Source organism: Myxocyprinus asiaticus, chromosome 1 (genome assembly GCF_019703515.2).
Source record: "Myxocyprinus asiaticus isolate MX2 ecotype Aquarium Trade chromosome 1, UBuf_Myxa_2, whole genome shotgun sequence".
Taxonomy (NCBI): domain Eukaryota; kingdom Metazoa; phylum Chordata; class Actinopteri; order Cypriniformes; family Catostomidae; genus Myxocyprinus; species Myxocyprinus asiaticus.
The window spans coordinates 61,874,519-61,886,170 of record NC_059344.1 but is presented as its reverse complement, the minus strand read 5'-3'; positions in this window follow the sequence as shown (position 1 = coordinate 61,886,170).

Genomic DNA, 11,652 nt, shown 5'->3' with positions numbered 1-11,652 from the left:
TATAAATATTTCTTTTAATCATATGAAACTGTATTTTGCATATTTTTTTTAAATTAAAAATACATGTCTGTCCTTATGACAATGGGACTATTCAGGGGTGTAGTTTCCAGGGGGGATGGGGTTGAGGTAACCCCCCAGTAATCAAAACAAGCAAGTACAACCTACAGTTAACTGTAAGCAGTCATTAAATAAAGTAGGAAAGGCATTGCCTTCTCCCGCCTGCCACACCATGCTACTAATGTGTTTTCAAGATGTATTTTAGCTCTGTATTGCTTGGTGCATGTCCAGTAGTTTATTTAACGATGTTAATCTCCATTCATAACAAATTAGCTAGTCTGCTAGATAGCTAAAGACGTCTTTACCAGCCACACTTCTATTTATGAACCCTTTGACAGAAAATATATAGCTAATGTTTTTCCTCCTTGAATAAGGTTGGTAACCATGTCAGATCTAATATTACAGTCATTTCAGCATTGTAGCATAACCTACATTAAAGACTCACGAGGTCATTGAGTTGTGAAATTCAGGGCACCAACAGACTCCCCTGGCCAAAGCAACTTTACCACTAACCCTGTTTGAGTGTTTTTGATTTTAAATCTATATTTAACCTCAGAATGATCTCAATGTAAAAAGAGGTGCTAAAGTCTGATTTTGTGGTGGCTGTGCTTTAAAATTAAATGATTATAATCTTAATTCAAGTGATGAAGGTCTGACAGATTTTAAATGTCTGACAGTAATCAGTGTTGAGTACTACTGTAAGGTTAACCCTGCCTGGTTCAAATGTTTGAAAATGATTAACAGCTGAAAATATTCGTTAGAAATTTAGAAAAGTAATCAAAAAGTAATCAAATGTAATCAGTTACATTACTTTATTAAAGTAATTGAAATAGTTACACTACTTATTACATTTTAAATAGGGTAACTTGTAATCTGTATCCTATTACATTTCCAAAGTAACCTTCCCAACACTGGGAATAATGTACAGATTTTGTTGTTTCGGAAGGAAATTGGTACTTTAATTCACCAATGTGGCATTCAACTGATCACAAAGTATAGTCAGGACATTACTGATGTAAAAAACAGCACCATCACTATTTGAAAAAAGTCATTTTTGATCAAATCTAGACAGCAGCCATCACTCCAGCACCTTATCCTTGAGTAATCATGCTAAATTGCTAATTTGATACTAGAAAATCACTTGCCATTATATCAAACACAGCTGAAAGCTATTTGGTTCATTAAATGAAGCTTAACATTGTCTTTGTGTTTGTTTTTGAGTTGCCACAGTATGCAATAGACTGGCATGCATTACTTGAAATTGTCAGAAAACTGAAGATTTCATACAAAGGTGTACACTACAGTCTTCAAAGACAAAGGACAACTGGCTCTAACAAGGACAGAAAGAGATGTGGAAGGTCAGATGTACAACTAAACAAGAGGATAAGTACATCAGAGTCTCTAGTTTGAGAAATAGACGCCTCACATGTCCTCAGCTGACAGCTTCATTGAATTCTACCCGCTCAACACCAGTTTCATGTACAACAGTAAAGAGAAGACTCAGGGGTGCAGGCCTTATGGGAAGACATGCAAAGAAAAAGACACTTTTGAAACAGAAGAACAAAAAGAAAAGGTTAGAGTGGGCAAAGAAACACAGACATTGGACAACAGATAATTGGAAAAGAGTGTTATGGATCTTAACCCCATTGAGCTTTTGTGGGATCAGCTAGACTGTAAGGTGCGTAAGAAGTGCCCGACAAGACAGTCACATCTATGGCAAGTGCTACAGGAAGTGTGGGGTGAAATGTCACCTGAGTATCTGGACAAACTGACAGCTAGAATGTCAAGGATCTGCAAAGCTGTCATTGCTGCACGTGGAGGATATTTTGATGAGAACTCTTTGAAGTAATTTAAGAAGATCTTTTTCAAACTGTAATGGTAATTTTTCACGTTATTAATGTCCTGACTATACATTGTGGTCAGTTGAATGCCACTTTGGTGAATAAAAGTATCAATTTCTTTCCATAAGAGCAGAATCTGTACATTATTCCAAACTTTTGGCCACCAGTGTAGACTACTAAAAACACTAAGAGTCTAATTAAGTGTTTTATTTATGGATAATATTTTTTTTATTTATATGTTATTTTACTTTTTGCATTGCTTTGAGAAGATGTTAACTTTCTTGAGGAAAGTTATAACAATAATCATAATAATAGCAACAATAACAACAACAACAACAACAATAATAATAATTTTTAAAAAAGCAGAAGAAAATTGGTGCACAACTTCAGACTGAAATGTATTTTTTTACTTTGACTATGTTTGTCTTGTTCAAAAGTTTTCATTTATAAAATATTTTATTCACTGACTGGATTACTAAAAATTTCACATTGCGACATGGCTTAATATATTATAAAATTTTATAGATTTTTCAGAAAAATAAACTATATTGTGATATATATTGTTATCGTGAAATAAAATTATTCATATCGTGATATAGGATTTTGGGCATATCGCCCACTCCTACAATAATGTTGTATTTGTTAACATTAGTTAACTACATTAGTAAACATAATTTTTTCAGCACTTACTGTTGTGTATCTGGTGTAGTGGGCGGGACTTCCTTATGTGAGCCCTGGGGAGTGAAGAGAAAGAAGTTGAGTAAAAACACAGAGTTCAATGGCAATCTGTATCATGTCTGATTCAATTCTGCATCTTTAACTGTTGGAGCAAAGACACAACAGTGGCGACGAAGACAACCAGTGGACTAGAACTTAGTTAAATCTGATTGTGAGTTAGTCAAACGTGAAAGATGGACCCTTCAGCATCACTACCGAAATTCGACTGTGACAGTGAGCCTGCTACAGTAGGACCACGCTGGACAAGGTGGCTATCTGCATTTGAACTGTTCGCAGATGGGAAAGGGTTACTGCTGGGGCTGCACACAAACTATTCAACTAAACAACGGAGAAGGGCATTATTACTAAACCACGCTGGCATGGATGTGCAAGATATAATCTCAATTTTGGAGAATACGAGAACTGCCACGGATTACGATGCTACAGTGACGACGTTGAATGCTTATTTAGTTCCCCGAGTAAACGCTGCATTCGCGTGACAGTCCTTCTACCAGATCGTACAAAAACAAAGTGAGACTGTACAACAGTTTGTTACACGGCTTAGGCAAGCTGATAAAGACTGTAACTTCGGAGCTGATAAAGACAATCAGTTGCGTGATGCCGTTTTGAGCAAGTGCAGCTCAGATTACATTTGGAGAAAACTGTTAGAAGAAGGCACAGAACTAACACTAACGCGCACGCTTGAAATAGCCATGCAATGTAAGTGTGTGGCAGTGCAAATGTCTGCCATGCATATCAGCGAGCCTGAAAAGCAAGTGGGAACTGTGCACAGCATTATGAAAAAAGGGGGAAAGTATTAAAAGGTTTCAGGACAAGGAGGAGAAAAAAGAGAGAGACAGTGCTATAGATGTGGGCGATGCGATCACTTTGCCAAAGATCCAAACTGCCCTGCACGTGGCCAGGAATGTAGAAAATGCAAGGGCATCAATCACTTTGCTAAAATGTGTAAAACTAAAAATGTGACCAATCAGATAGCCCAATACGTCGGTAGAGAAAGAGAAAAAACCCGACAACAGTCAGTATGCATTCATGGTGAAAGACTGTGAACTGAACAGATTTACATTCTAAGTCGGCGGAGTCGATTTAAAGATGTTAATCGATTCCGGGGCTACAAGCAACATCATTGATGAAGCGACATGGGAGATGCTGAAAAGCAAAAGAATTGCATGCCATTCTTTTAAGATTGATAGAAAGTTTTACACTTACGTGTCCAAAAAGCCCCTGCCCGTAAAAGGAGCTTTTATGTGCGTGATAAAGTGTGGAAGACAGCACACCCAGGCTAAATTTACAGTCATTAAAGGAGAAGAAGAGCCACTTCTCGGGAGAGATACAGCCACCAAGTTGGGAGTATTGAAAATTGGGGTCAGTGTAGCTGCAGTCAGAGACGTGACAGACCAGATTCAAGAGCGGTATCCAGTTCTGTTTAGAGGAGTGGGTAAGCGTAACAGTAAGCAGATCAGCCTACACATTGATGATAAAGTGGCACCTGTCGCCCAGCCACTGCGCCGAATCCCATTTCACCTGAGGGATACTGTTGAAAAGAAAATCCAGCAGCTTCTGGAGCTGGATATCACTGAACCAGTCACCAGCACCACACCGTGTGCAAACCCAGTGGTAGTTGTACCGAAGCCCCATAATGACATCAGGCTATGCTTGGATATGAGGCAGGCAAACAGAGCAATAACACGGGGCCGGTACCCGATTCCAAGAGAAGACGAGCTCCTTCAAGGCATGAATGGTCCAGTAAGCTCGATCTTAAGTGGGGTTACCATCAGCTGGAACTTACACCTCAGTCCAGAGACAGATCACAACATTCGCTGTACATAATGGAACATACCGATACAAGAGACTGATTTTTGGGGTGTCGTCAGCCAGCGAACAAAAACAACATGAAATTGCATCAGCACTTGCAGGAATTGAGGGTGTGGAGAATATCTCTGATGACATCATCGTGCATGCTCCAAACCATGAGGCACATGATCAGAGACTACATGCAGTCCTGCAGAGCCTGGTAGACTGTGGATTGATGCTTAATGGAGAAAAGTTTCAGTACATTATGAACAAGCTAGTTTTCATGGGAATGATGCTTTCAGAAAAAGGGATTGGTCCAACAACTGAGAGGGTCCGTGCAGTGGTTGAGGCCAGTGAACCAGAAGTGCAAAGTTTCTTGGGGCTGGTGGGATATAGCAGTAGGTTTATCCCACAATTTGCATCAGTCATAGAATCTTTAAGGAGACTGACAAAGAAAGACATTCCATTAACATTTGGTCCTGAAAGACAGGCATTTCAAGCCTTAAAACAAAAGCTAGCTGAAGCTGGAAAGCATCAACTAAGTTTATCACAGATGCAAGCCCGGTGGGCATAGGGGCTGTACTGATATAAAAACAGAAAGGAGAAAGTGTTCCAATATGTTATATCAGTCGCAGCCTGACTGAGTGTGAGCGAAGATACTTGGAGACAGAGCGGGAGGCTCTGGCCTTAGTATGGGTATGCAAGAGACTTCACCCATACATATATGGGAAAAAGTTGAGTGTGACTGGACAACTAGTTTTGAGAGGTACACGTATTGTGTTACCACAGTCGCATCGTGTGAGAGCTTTAAATTTAGCTCATGAGGGAAACTTAGGTGTTGTTGGCACCAAACAAAATCTTCTTAGTAAAGTGTGGTGGCCAGTAATGGACAAGGATGCTGAGAGACATGTCAGGTCATGTCATGGGGGCCAATTAGTCATGAGGCCTGATGGGCCAGAGCCACTGAGGACAACGACTCTGCCTGAGGGACCCTAGCAGGATCTTGCCACTGATTTACTAGCCCCACTGCCCACAGGAGTGTCCATACTAGTTGTTGTTGATTACTACAGCTGCTATTATGAATATGCCATTCTTACATCTACTACAGCTGACAAAGTCCTTGACAGCTTGGAGGAAGTTTTCAGCTGCCATGGTTTGCCCCTTACCATCAGATTGGATTGCGGCCTACAGTTCATGTCTTCTCAATTCCAACAGTTCTGTGAGACAAATGGCATCTTACATGTGAAAACCACACCAAAATGAGCACAGGCAAACGGTGAGGTGGAGAGGCAGAATGCATCGCTGTTAAAACGCATACGAATAGTTCAAGCAGAGGGGCTGGACTGGAAACACGAAACATTAGCTCCACCAATATGTGACAACATACAGATCCATTGACCATTGTACAACTGGGAAAAGCCCACCTGAGTTGCTTTTCAATATGAAAATGCAGGGGAAGCTGCCAGACTTTACCATGCCATGCAATGATCAGGAGACAAGGGATCATGATGCTGAACAAAAAGGTAAATCAAAACTATTTTCAGACCACCGTTGCAGAGAAAAAGATTCACAGCTGGAGGTGGGGGACCGGGTCTTGGCAAGACAAGAAAAGAAGGACAAGCTGACAACGCCATTCAACCAAGTTCCACACATCATTGTGGCCAAAAATGGGAATTCGGTGACCGTTGAAGGACCAAGTGGGACACAGTATAAGAGGGATACCACATTCATTATATTCTTCAGAAAGAACACGAATGACATTCCAGCTGAACACCAAAAACAGTCAGAGTCAGTAGAACCAAAAACACACATCACTGAGCAACCAGCATGCTACATCAAGGTGAACCACAAGATGGTGGTGTTGCACCACAAAAGAGACCACAGAGACTAATTAGACTACCAGAGAGATTCAAAGACTTTATTGTTGAGTGAGTCTGATTAGGGGAGTCAAACACCCCTACATGTCATGAGAATGTATTTCAATCAGTTCTTGGTATATAGGATAATACAATAAGTGAGCATTTCATCAGGTTGAAGGAGAACCTGGGAGAGTTATATGTTTATTGATTTAACTGTGGAAAAAATGTGTTCTGGGTTACTGTTTGTCTGTCAGTGACACTTTAAGATGTTATGCTTAAGCACTCATGCCAGGTCGTAATGTTAACTGTTTAACCAAAGTGTGAGTTTAATTCTAAGCAAAGGGGAGATGTTGTGCATGTGGTGTAGTGGGCGGGACTAATTTCAACATATCATTTTTTTTTTTTATTATTATAAGTTGTTCATATTAACATTAGTTAATACATTGTACGATTTTATTTTTTTTAATTAACAACATTAAACAATATTAATAAATGCTGTAAAAAAAAACATTGTTTATTGTTAGTTCATGATAATGTACCTAATGCATTTACTAATGTTAACAAATAGAAATATATAACATAAAGTTATAAATTGTACTTATAGGAAATATACACACATTTACAGTATATATTTCAGATTATTGGCTGCCCAGACATACAAATATAAAACATTAAAAAAAAAATCTACTATTCATTTATCATCACTTATATTTCGTACACATTTAAAGTACAATATACTGTATAAAAAGTGTGTGTGTGTATGTATATGTATAAGTTTTGAATATATCCTTTTCATATGTCCTTTACAAAATGTACCGTGGTACAGAAATGGTATCATAAATGGTAATATCATGGTGCTTTAATGTATAACATTGCACTGAATGATCGCCATTTTAGTGTCATGGCATTCACATGATACTCCAAGGTATTTTCAAGAATACCACTGTATTGTATTACCATATTACATGTCCAAAAGCATGTTATTAACATGGTACCATGTCCAAAACGTATAACTTGTGAACTTATAATCATTCATATAGGACTTTCAAATAGACAGCTTTATTTAATTATTTGTCCCCTACCCAAGATGTCAGTTTTTCCATTTTACTGTATCACCTATGACATTTATTTAGATCATTTTTACAACTGACAACTGGCAAGTTTGAGAATTTGCCTCCAAAATGCATAAACATTCATTAAAATGTACTTACAATGTCGATTTGTACAGAATCAGAAGAATCAGAATCAGAATGAGCTTGATTGAAGTATGCTTACACATACAAGGAATTTGTCTTGGTGATGGAAGCTTCCAGTGCACAAACAATACAGCAACAAGACATAGATAATAATAAACAAAAAATTGAATACAAATGAAAAATGAATAGAAAATAAAGTATATAGAACCACACAATAGGACAATATATACAGTATATATAAAAACTGTTCCTGTGCCTGACGGTTCTGGTGCTCAATGCTCTGAAGCATCGTCCAGAAGGCAACAGTTCAGAAATTTAGTGGGCAGGGTGAGTGGGGTCCAAAGTGATTTTTCCAGCCTTTTTCCTCACTCTGGAAGTGTATAGTTCTTGAAGGGGGGGCAGAGGGCAACCAATAATCCTCTCAGCAGTCCAAACTGTCCTTTGTAGTCTTCTGCTATCTGAGTTCATAGCTGCACCAAACCAGACAGTTACTGAAGTGCAGAGGACAGACTCAGTGACTGCTTTTCCTTAACTGACAAAGGAAGTACAACCTCTGCTGGGCCTTTTTCACAATGGAGTCAATGTGGGTCTCCCACTTCAGTACAAGTACAACAAACCAAAGCTATTTTTTAACGTATCAACATTCCAGCGAAGCAAAGAGTCTGTCATGGTATGACATGATATGTTATGTTTTAATAACATGATATGTTATTAAAGCAATAATACACTGCAGTTTATCTATTATCAAAGCTCAAAGGGGCGGGGATTCATGGCCCGGACGTTGTTTTTAATTGGCCAAATACGATGAGTTTAAATAATAATTCCCCAATTTGTACTCTTCGTTGTGTATTGTAAATTGGTTATTAATAGTCATTATTAAGGTATAAACTATTGTCCATATCTCTTTTGAAAAAGCAGCCCAGGGACAGCGTTATCATGTGATAGCTGTTACTTTTCTCATTGCTGGTATGGATTATCCAATCAGATCGTCGTTTGTGAAAAACCGGACACATTTTTTATAAATAAGTTTAGAACGATTGCAGGGATCGATTAGAATTTGTATGTTATTTAGGGTTGCTTTAAATCAATTTACTCAAAAAAAATTTCACAGATGTTTACAATAAAACAAAAACATCCAAAGATTTGAATGTTTCAATTTAGGATTTTGCTTTCTGAGCCGTCACGCGCCCCCTTGATGAAAATACACTTGTTTAATTATTTAATTATTTGTTATTTCTTACAACATTTGTCACCCAAAGTGTACAGTAGGGGGAAAAAAGTGAAGGCAGCATTTTCTTATATCCGACCTACATGTTCTAATCTCAAATTGAAAAATTATAAGAGTGCCAAATTCCTTATAATCAAAAAAAAAGTAAAGCATTTATGTAAGAAATATCATTATCCGCAGTTAATTAATTCAACCATTCATTATCTAATTAGCTTGAAACTATTCCTGCTTGTAGTCACATGTAGCTGCAATAGGCCTACCATAAAGAACCATAATACCCTGGTAAAACCATGGTTCTTTGGACATGTCACATGGTAGAACCATGGTTTTGTCTTAAGTACTTTGTAGGACCATGTAAATACTAAATACCATTACACATGAATATGGTAATCATTCAGTCCTATCAAAGTAGCATGGTATTGCCATCTATTACCATCTCTGTACCATGGTACCACCACAATGCATCTTGTATTTGGTTATGTTCTGAACACAAATTAAACTTAAGCTGTCTGTTGTTGGTCCTCATACAGTGTCACACTTTCTTTGAAGTTTGTGCTTCTGCGGCTTATTCTGTTCTGCAGAGGGCCAGAGAAAAGAGGCAAAGGAAAGCCAAAATAGCATCTAAAAATTGTATTAGGCAATTTATATGGCCGCAATACCACAGTAATTAGCTATATATTCGGGTGCCTCCACAAAAAGTGTCCTAAGATAAACCATCTCATTACCAGCCACAAGATGGAGACAGTGCTTTAAGGGACTGTTTATCCAAAAATGAAAATTCTCTCATTATCTACTCAACCTCAAGCCAAACCAGGTGACTTTCTTTCTTCTGCAAAACACAAAGGAAGATTTTTAGAAGAATATTTAAGCTCTGTTGGTCCTCACAATGCAAGTGAATGGGTATCGAAATTTGAAAGCTCCAAAAGGCACATAGAGGCAGCATAAAAGTAGTCCATGATACTCCAGTGGTTTAATCCATGTCTTGTGAAGCGATATTATAAGTATGTGTGAGAGACAGATCAATATTTAAGTCCTTTTTTTACTATAAATTCTTCTACCTGCCCAGTAGGTGGCGATATGCATGAAGAATGCGAATCGCCAAAAACAAAAGAATGTGAAAGTGAAGATTTATGGTACAAAAAGGACTTAAATATTGATCTGTTTCTCACCCACACCTATCATATCACTTGTGAAGACATGGATTTAACCACTGGAGTCTTATGGATTACTTTCATGCTGACCTGTGGCTTTCATGTGCTTTTGGAGCTTAAAATTTTGGTCACCATTCACTATATATAGTGAGGTCCTCCAGAGCTGAGATATTCTACAAAAAATCTTTGTTTGTGTTCAGCAGAAGAAAGAAAGTCATACACATCTGGGATGGCATGAGGGTGCGTAAATAAAGAGAGAATTTTCATTTATGGGTGAACTATTCCTTTAACAGTACGGTTGCACAGAACCTTTATATTATGTCTCACAGCAAGTAATATGTATGAGAGAGAGAGAGAGAGAGAGAGAGAGAGAGAGAGAGAGACCAAGAGAGAGACATTTGTCCTACAAAAATATGATTTCTTTTTTTTACAGTAATACCTTGAAGGGAAAAAAATGGTCTGAAATCTCCACCTTCATGATATCACATACACTGGCCGATTTACCAGCAGTTATACAATACTGGACTACATTTATGTGCATGGAAATGTGAAACAATGTCATTTGAGTACAACAGATGAAACAAGATGGGACATAATACAATACAGACATTCACTGGTACATAGAATTCCCTTTGTGAATAAGATTTAGAAATAACAACAAAAAATAGACCAAAAACTGTATAATGCATTGCAACACGCTCCAAAAAAAGTTGGGACAGTCGAGTGTTTACCACTGTGAAACATCACCATTTCTTCTAATAACATTTATTAAGCATTTAGGCACTGAAGACACAAGTTTGTTAAGTTTAGAAAGTGGAATTTTCTCCCATTCATCCATTATTCATCCACAATTGAACGGGGTCTTTGTTGCCATCTAATGCGCTTAATAAATGCACCACACATTCTCAATTGGAGATGGTCAGGACTGCAGGCTGGCCAATCTAGCACCCGCACTCTCTGCTTACACGGTAACCTGGGCAGTATGTGGTTTGAAGTTGTCCTGCTGGAAAATGCAGGGACGTCCCTGGAAAAGATGGTGCTGGATGGCAGTATATGTTGCTCCAAGTTTTGTACATATCTGTCTGCATTAATGGTGCTCTCATAGATGTGCGAGTTACCCATGCCATGGGCACACTGATACACCCCTGGCCCATACAGACACTTGCTTTTGGACCTGACGTGATAACAGCTTGGATGGTCCTTTTCGTCTTTGGCCCGGATAACACGACAGCTGTGTTTTTCAAAAACTATTTGAAATGTGGACTCTTCAGACCAAAAAACACAGTTCCACTGTCCTACTTTCCATCTAAGGTGAGACCGAGCCCAGAGAAGTCGACAGCGCTTCTGGACAGTGTTGATGTAGGGCTTCTGCTTTGCAGAGTAAAGTCTTAACTTGCATCTGTGGATGCAGCGGCGAGTGGTGATGACAAACAAAGGTTTACTAAAGTAATCCCAAGCCCATGTTCATGATATCCATTACAGATGAATGATGTTTTTAAAACAGTGATGTCTGAGGGATCAGAGATCACACGCATTCAGAAGTGGTTTTCATCTTGCCCTTTACGCACCGAGATTTGACCATATTCCTTGAATCTTGTAACTATATCGTGCACTGTAGAGGGTGAAATGCCCAAAATCCTTCCAATTTGTCTTTGGGGAACATTGTTCTCAAAGTGCTGGATTATTTGCTGAAGCCTTTGTTGAAAATTTACAAGTCTTAAATGATCCTTGCTCTTGAAGGACTAGGCTGTTTTTGGAGGCTCCCTATATACTATGACATAATTGCCTCAC